At 36.2% G+C, this 8,650-nt stretch overlaps 1 long non-coding RNA gene across 1 annotated transcript; it reads right to left on the bottom strand.

Moving 5' to 3' along the window:
• Window positions 1–1,097: 1,097 nt before the first annotated feature.
• Window positions 1,098–5,778, bottom strand: LOC104592219 (uncharacterized). Its single transcript, XR_734392.3, has 5 exons — window positions 5,538–5,778; window positions 5,382–5,437; window positions 2,347–2,388; window positions 1,390–2,259; window positions 1,098–1,112 (listed from the first exon to the last, which is right to left on the bottom strand). It is a non-coding gene; the product is annotated as an uncharacterized LOC104592219 (long non-coding RNA).
• Window positions 5,779–8,650: the final 2,872 nt, after the last annotated feature.

Consider the following 8,650-nt stretch of genomic DNA (forward strand, 5'->3'; position numbering starts at 1 on the left):
ATGGCAACAGCAACAGAAACGCAACGGCAACCATTCAGATCTCTCTACTGAGATCTGAGAACTAAGAAGTGAGATCTCAGATCTTATTTCTATCCGATCTCTCCAATCTTACTTTTCTGTCATCTCTCTCTGGGATCCTTGTGATCTCAGATTTGAGATCATTCTTGTCTCAGTCCCTCCCATCTCCCAATCTCGTATGTTTCCCTATTAAATTGCGATCTACCGCCCAGGTCAAACAAGGTCAATAGTTCAACCGCCCAAGTCAGTGGTTCTCTGACCAAGTCAACAATTTTTGGCCCAAGACCAGGTTAAGAATGAAAGAAAACCGATTGCCTGAATGGCTCTCGAGCCAAACGGTCCGATCTTCCAGGTCAAACGATGGTTCAGGCTTCAGAAACACTGATCTTAAGGTTTTTTAGCCCTTACAATGCATAACAAATCACTTCTTTAACTGGCGCAATTGATAGTCTTTCATGCATGACCAAACTATCTTAGTCTACTGTAAACTCCAAACTAACCATCTAGTTACAGAAGTAGCAAATCAGAACATCATTCTTTAGTTGGGAATTTTCCTTAAGGTTATGTTTGATTTGAAGGAAAAAGTAGGAAACCTATACAAGATTTGTAAAATTTTCCCTACAGTTCCTTTCCTTTCCCTACCTTTTTTCCTTCAAACCAAACAGAGCCTAAAAGTTCCGATCTTCCTTCTAGCCTATCTCCATTTCAAACTGAGCAACGAAAGTTAATATTATCATTTTCTTTGGTAATCCAACCCAAAAATTAAAGAAAAAGAATATTGAAGAGTTGTATCTTGTATGCAACCTTCATCGTCGACAAGGAATCATCACATAACAATTAACAAGCCTTGGTTGTTCAGCAGCCTTGAGAGAACCAGAACCCCCATAAGCAGTACTTGGCGATAAAATATCAACTCTTTCTGTTGATCACAATATCACACCGAGACCGAGTAAACGCGAGTGCCATACCCAATGGAAAGGAGGCATTGCTCCTAAACGGCCGTTGTTGGGGGAATGTCAACTAAAAGGGCAACCCGTTGTTGGGGGACCGGTTTCCAGTTAAGCAGTTCAACCGTTCGGGTTGAACAGTTCGGTCTGTGACATCATAAATAAATTAAAAAATATAAAATATATGTTCAATTTTGGGAACCACCTGACCTTCAGTCCTTCCAACCTGAAAGTATAAGATTCACAAAAAAATACAAAACTTTTGAGTTCCCAAATTGGTGGAAAACTTTTGGGAATCACCAATTTCGAGCCTGACACTCTATTGGGAACCCAAAAGCTTTGCATTGTTTTTGAATTTTATACCTTCACTCTCGAAGGACTGAAGGTCGGACATGCATGAGAGAATAGTGGGCAGAAAATATACCATCACCGCCAGTACAAGTAAGGTTGCAAAATCATCGGCCGCTGGACCTATTACTGCCGCAGCGCAATCCACAACTGTTGCTATTAGATCTGTTGTAAAATCAATGCTGTACGCCATAGACAAAGCTCACCACAACTGTGTGTCACCGTCGGACGCCATAGGTGTTTGATTGGATGTGATGGATGAGAAGAGGGAAGGGGTTAGAACGAAAATGGGATCGCGTTCTAACCCTAAACGTAAGAGATGGGGATTGAGGATATGGAGTCATTTTGTTTTTTGTTTTTTTATTTTATTTAAATCAGTGAAAATAAAAATGATAACCCGCAAACAGCTGCCCGAATTAAACGGTTTAACGGTTCGACCGCCCAGGTCAGCGGTTTTCTGACTTTTTCAACAGGTTTTGAAGATTTACCGGACCCAAGGGGCTGAACGGTTACCAGTTTTTCCGATCCAACCATCCGGTCCGGTTTTTAAAAACCATGCGGTAAACCAAACAATTGCAATAAAAGCCAAAGAGGACAATGAAAACCTAAAAGGAAATCGCACGGAATACTAACAACCACCAGTACGTATTTCATAAAATCATCATCTTTTTTTCAAAGAAACAACCACACATGCATGACAGACAACATTGAAACGAGTATGCATCTACACGGAAATCAGGAAAACATCTCAGATAAGTTGACTTAATCCCATGCTCCAAAGGACGAGTTTTATCAAATGACCCATATGACATCGCCTCTACTCACTCTAGTTCCCAACGATTCTATTGACGACTATTGTCAATACTCATTTCTTCCCACTTTTCTTGAGGCCTGTACCTCCGAACGTACCCTTCTGGGATGCCTTCGCCCTCAGCTCCCTCAGTGCCTGCCCACCATCCAGACCAAAATTAACTTTTATGTCTTCTATTCACATTTTTATAACATATGAATAACATTTATTACTCAGTCTCACCTTTTCCTCGTCTTTCTTCTTCTGAATATTTGCCATATCAACCTGCAGGGAAAAAGTTTTTCAAGTTCAATATGTTAGAAGAGCTGGTCTCACGGCCAGCTACTGATAAAAGTATCTAGAGTTCTAGCCAACACAAAAAGTAAGATCGAGACCGATCTTCCATCTTTTAAAGATGGTGCGGTAAAGATTTATGATAATAAAAACATAATAATCAACCGCTGTAGGCTGGATTTCATTTTTCTTTTCCTGCAAAACTCATTGCACTTTGCATTACTAGATAGAAGATCAAGCAATGAAAGCATAAGAGCTAACTTTTGTCCATCTAAAGGGCACCTTGATTTGTTGCTTCTGACTAGTTAAAAACCTGAACGTTAACATAATAATAACCAGTGTTGCATGGACACAGTAGGAAATTAGAATCTGACAATAATCTGGGCATCCGACTCTGTGACATAAGGATTCAAGGACAGGTCTATAGAATAGTATGAAACTATTAAAAGATTCTTTTTTGAATTTTAACATTACATATATACCTAGAGAATATGGTTTTAAATTTTTTGTTGCTTAAATAATGCTTCATAGGAAAACTTACATTCATTATGTACATATATCCCTACCTTTTCTTTCAAACCAAAAACAGGCTAAAGGATGCATGCAGCATGGCCATGAAGGGTCTACAAAAGGAAAATCAAGCACTGATTTAAAATGCCATAAACCATGGCTTTTAGGAGTGCTCAAAGTTCATACTCAAACAAACGGGAAAAAAACTAGTATTTAAACTTTAAAACTTGTGAAGGAATGGGAAATTGGTAATCTTTATTAATGGCAACAAAGTGGAATATTAAATTCTTGAAACTAACCCCATTCAGATAAGAGGCATAACTCCTCCATCTATACTAGTTTTCAACTAGATATAAAGGAAGCGTGCAAAATGCAAGATGGCCATAAAAGGTTCTGAAAAAAAAAACGAAAACAATGAATTGATTTTAAATGCCATAAATCATGTTTATTGGAAATTTCAAACTCAAACAAATAGGGAAAAACTTGTATTCAATCTTGGTGATTTGTGAAGAATCAAAAATCTTCATCAATGGCAACAGCTAACAGAGTGGAAGATGAAGTAATGAAGTTACTACTAATCATTAGTTTTCAAAGCGCCAAGGTGAGGCTAGGTTGCCTAGGCGATGAATTTCTTTTTGAACAAATATCATGAATTCTAGGGCAATTCCCTAGATTTCATATCAAGCGGCAACCACTTTCAGTAGTAATTGTCTATAACCTTCATAAAAAATGAATACAGTACATTTAAAACATAGAAAATCAACATATTCATGGAAAAAATGGAATAAAGAAAAGAAATTTCAGAAAATAGAGGGGCTGAGCCTCTATTTTTGTCCTAGGAAAAGAAGAAAAGAAAGGATGAAGGTTTTGAGTTCTCCCATGCTTATTAGTTCAGGTTTTGAAGCCTTTGAGGGTTCAAGACAACAAACAAATTGATTGAACCCTAACAAATAAGAAAATAATAAAAAGTATTTTTAACACAAAAAAGAGCATAAAAGTATATAATAGCACCATGTACAAAATACCTTGGTGATTAAGTGAGGCGACCCTCCATGGGTACCTTGTTTCTTGGGTGTCACCTTGACAACTTTGCTAATAATTGATATGGGGTTTGAGCTTTGTTACTGAACAGAAAGTTACAAAATGAAAATTTCCAAGGACTAAAAGGTTAGGAGGGACTGAACTTTCATGCAACTGGGAGTGACAAATATCCAAGGTGGCAAATCCTATCATAGGCCTTAAGAAATGGATCATTCAAAATGGACTATTCCAGATCTTGAGGATAGTCAGGAATTAAACCATTTTATGTCCTGCGCTTTTGAAATTCATACATGTAACATGGAATTTCATTAATTACATCTTCTCAAGATATCTTCATTCATATGCTGCATTCTGAAATCCCAAAGGCATGAAATCCCTTTATAATGTCTGAATCTAGTAGCTAGTAGGGTCCTTATTTTTGGGGAGAGTTAATGAACTGATAAGCTAAAACGTTCCTCAAAACCTTGGTTTTCCCCTTATTGTAGCAGCTTATCAGGAATAGTGACAACCAATACCCAAGGGACAAGTCATAGATGAACTGGAAAAAAAAGAACCCACGGTTTTGTTTCAAAGAACACCTTAACCAACCAGCCCTCAACGGACTATCAAAGCACTTCCACTGCAGTCTGGTAGAGGATACCAACAAAAGTACAGACAACAACTGGTAGATATCCCAGGTTCTAGCTTCTTGAATAACAGAATATCGTGTCAGGATAGGATCATTACTACATCCTACATATACCACTATTTATAGAACTCTAAAACTTCATTAGTTTCAGTCTCAGAACCCCGAAAAGATAGTAACAAAATATATCTTCCATAAGTATCCAATTTCTGTTTTGAAGTGTTGATAAGGGAAACTGTACAGCGTGTTCAGTAATCTACAAACGGGTCCGAAAGAAACCCCAAACATGAGGAACAAAGGGTGAACCTTGAAAGGCTCGAAACTAAACCGATGAACACGATATATTATAATCCCAACAGCACTTGTAAGCATATATGTAATAAACGCTATATCTCTATGCCAAAAGATAGTAATGAGATATCTTCTAAAAGTATCCAATTTCTGTTTAAGTGTTGATAAGGACAACTATACACCGTGTTCAGTAATCTACAAACTGGTCCGAGAGAAACCCCAAACATGAGGAATAAAGGTTGAACCTTGAAAGACTCGAAATCAAACCGATCGACACGATATGCTCATAAATCCCAACAGCAGTTGTAACCAGATGTCTAATAAAAGCCCTATCTCTATGCCAACTTACCAATAAAGAAATAAAAACAATACTACGCAGAGGTCATAAACATTTGATTCATTGAAAAGGTAAAAGAAGAACAAAACTTCAAAACCTAAGATGATGAATATATGATATGATGCATAGGACGAACAGATCGAGAGCCCCCGAAAGGAGAAAGAAGCAGAGCGGAGATACCTCGTCATATTCTTTCTTATCAGCCTTTGGTTGCTTCAAAGGCTTCGCTTTTCCACCTACAAGATGAAACAGACATCTACTTTTAGTTTCACGAAACCAATCCAACGAGGAATCTCACTATCTCTCTACTTGGTAGGAGGAGCAGGAGAGGGTTACCTTGCTTGGACGACATGGTTGCTTGGTTTGTTTGGCTTGGTCGTGCAAGAGTCGATCGCCAATGGCCGAAGCCCGACCGCAGACAACCACTACTCTCTCCCTCCTCTCTGAAGTCTGGTATGATGATATGGGCGGTCAATTATTGTGCCCTTAGGACTATATATAGACAGTGAGTCGCGACTCACGACTCGCTGACTCGTGGGCGTGGGAAAAGAGAGATGTGTTAGGCCCGGCGGGATCGGGTTCGCCTATTTCCTTAGACGAGTCGTCAAGAAAAGGGTTATACCCCCCCGCCCCCGGAAAGTAACGACAAAGAGGATTAGGAATGATATGAATATTCCACGCTGGATCCACGTGTTTCCCATTTCACTTACGCGGTAAAAGTTTTTTTTATTTTGCGAAATTGTCTAAAACTCGGCATTTCTCTTAGGCCGTGTTTAACATCTATGCGGTTTTTTGAGAAAATAGCGCCACATCAGAAAAAGTGTTTCAAAAAAAGACCTCTTATTTGGTATTGTTTTTCAGAAAAATAATTGCTCCGGACTACGTCTTGAAATTTGAAAAAGTGTGATATGAAGAAATATCAAATTTTTTTCAGAAAACAGCATATTGCTACCATTCGTACAATGATGTGACATCCATGTTGCATCATCTTGGGTATTAGATAATGTAAATCAATGCTGAAAACAGTTATACAGCACTGGTACCAAACAGAACCAGTGCTGTTTTTCCATAAAAGAGCCTATGTGGCAACTCCGATGCCAAACAAAAAAAAATGAGCCATTTTCTGAGAAAACGGTGTAATAGATTTTCATGCATATAGAACCGTCTTTGAAGCAACAACATTAATGCCAAACACCTAGTTAAATTCACTGTAACTTTTGAGAGTATGGAGAATCCTATGCCAATGATTTCTTGTTTTCTAAAAACTCACAATTGTTGTTTATTGACAAAAGTTGCCATATCAGCATAAATATAACTTTTATGACCAAATTGCCCCTATGTTAATCTTATTAAAATATTTTTATGCTGGCCTAATCTTTATTCAATACACCTTTGTTCTAATTGACATGAGTGGCATATGATAGAAATGGATGTTGGGTCCTATAGAACCATGTGTGTTGTTCTTAATGATAGATATTTTCTTGATCTTGGTTCTTGTTGCATTTGAAATTAAAAGGGATAAAGTGACATTTGTGCAATGCAATTAGATATGGAGCATCAAATGAGTTTGATTTTGAATCAAAAGTGTTTTTTTTATTTATTTATTTATTTGAAGCTCCCTTTTTACTTCAATATATAAAATGGTTAGATTTTTTTTGGCCAAAATATTTGAGATATATTTTTGTTGTTTTTTTATCAAAGTTTTGCTTTATTTTCCATTTACAACTGAATAAAGGGTAATCTACCAACATCCGTTAGTCTATTTAATGCTAGTCTAAAACTCACCTTCCGTTAAGATTTTAATTAGATGACTGTTTGTGACCATTAACAAAAGTTGTCCATGTAAGCATTTAAGTTATTTATATAACCAAACTACCCTAAATGGTTAGTCAAGCTTATTAAATATGTTTATAACAAAATTACCCCAAACTTGGTACAGGGTCTACACTAGGCGTGCAAATTTTAGAGTTGGGCTTGGGCCTAATACTTCAAGCTTGTCCTAGGCCTAGCGTATTTAACAAGGTTGACTGACCATTTAAGGTTAATTTTGTTATAAAAATAATTAACAAGGGTGCTTGACCATTTTAGGGGTAGTTTAGTCATATAAAATACTTAAATGCTTACATGGATATATTTTATTAATGATCACTGATGGTCATCTAACAGAAATCATAACAGAATGTGAGTTTTAAATAATAAAACTCAATGACTGGGGGTTCTGTGATTGTTTTGAAAAGTCATTAAGAATTTAAGAGAAATGTAAAATAGTCGTGGTGAGTTTTAGATAATATCCCCTATTTTTTCGGATTTTTGAAATTTTGACTGATTTCATAAGGTAAATGCAAAACCCACCCATTATGGGGTCAATGATAATTATCACTTGATCTTTTATTTGTCACAAAGACCACTTCTACTATAGATTAGTGATAATTATGAAATTTCATTTTGGGATAAAGATCCCCTTAAATTTCACTTTACCATAGATACCTCTTGTGTTAGAGTTTCATTAGTTAACTTTGAAAAAGATTTTCACTATGTTTAAAAGCTTTTAAATCCCCAAATCACCCTTTATTATTATTTTTTGAATGATTTATGATTTGATTAGTATTCTAAATATAATAATGAAGTCCTCTTGATTGCTCCAATAGATCATTATAGATTGTTGGATTGATACAATATTCAAATAAAATAGTAAAGGTTTTTCCTAATATATATAAATTTAAGGTTTTATTCGGTTTTCTTAATTTACTAGAGAAAGGAGTAGATAATTTTTATATTTTAAATTAAAGAGAAACTTGCTAGTAAAATGAAATAGGAATTTAAAGAAGCTCTTTTTTCTACATCAAATAAATAATTCTTGTTATTTTAGTTGGTTCAATTAGGAGTGAAAATGAAGGTATTTTTTGGTTAATTAGTGTTTAAGAGAAAAGGTTGAGAAAAACAAAATAAAGAAAGTTTAACAATTCAACGCATTCTGTCATCTAACTATGGTCAGGGGGTATTTTTTGCAAAATGAAAATTCAGGGGATTTTTGTTGCAAATGAAGGTTTATGGGGCAATTGTCATTGTCTCATTGACCCCTAGTAGAGGGTGATCTTTGTCGTAAATGAAAGTTTAGAGGGGTAATTGTCACTGGCCCCTAGTAGGGTGAGATCTTTGTCACAAATGAAAGTTTAGGGGGATAATTGTCACTAACCCCATAGTACGGGAGGGGGTTTTTATAATTTACCCTTCTCATAATTGTGAAAAAAGATTATTTGTTTTTGTAATTTGATACTTCTCAACCAGAATTATTCATGGGCCGATAGCTCAATGGGCTGTCCAGGCCATTCTTTATCGGAATTGGACAAAATTTTAGACATGTGGGTTTATACTCGAGCTCGAGACATGTATTAGTTTTATATAATATAGACGGGATATGCATGTATGCAAATAAATATTAATCATAT

This window comes from Nelumbo nucifera, chromosome 8 (assembly GCF_055504915.1).
Source record: "Nelumbo nucifera cultivar China Antique chromosome 8, China Antique-T2T, whole genome shotgun sequence".
Lineage (NCBI taxonomy): Eukaryota > Viridiplantae > Streptophyta > Magnoliopsida > Proteales > Nelumbonaceae > Nelumbo > Nelumbo nucifera.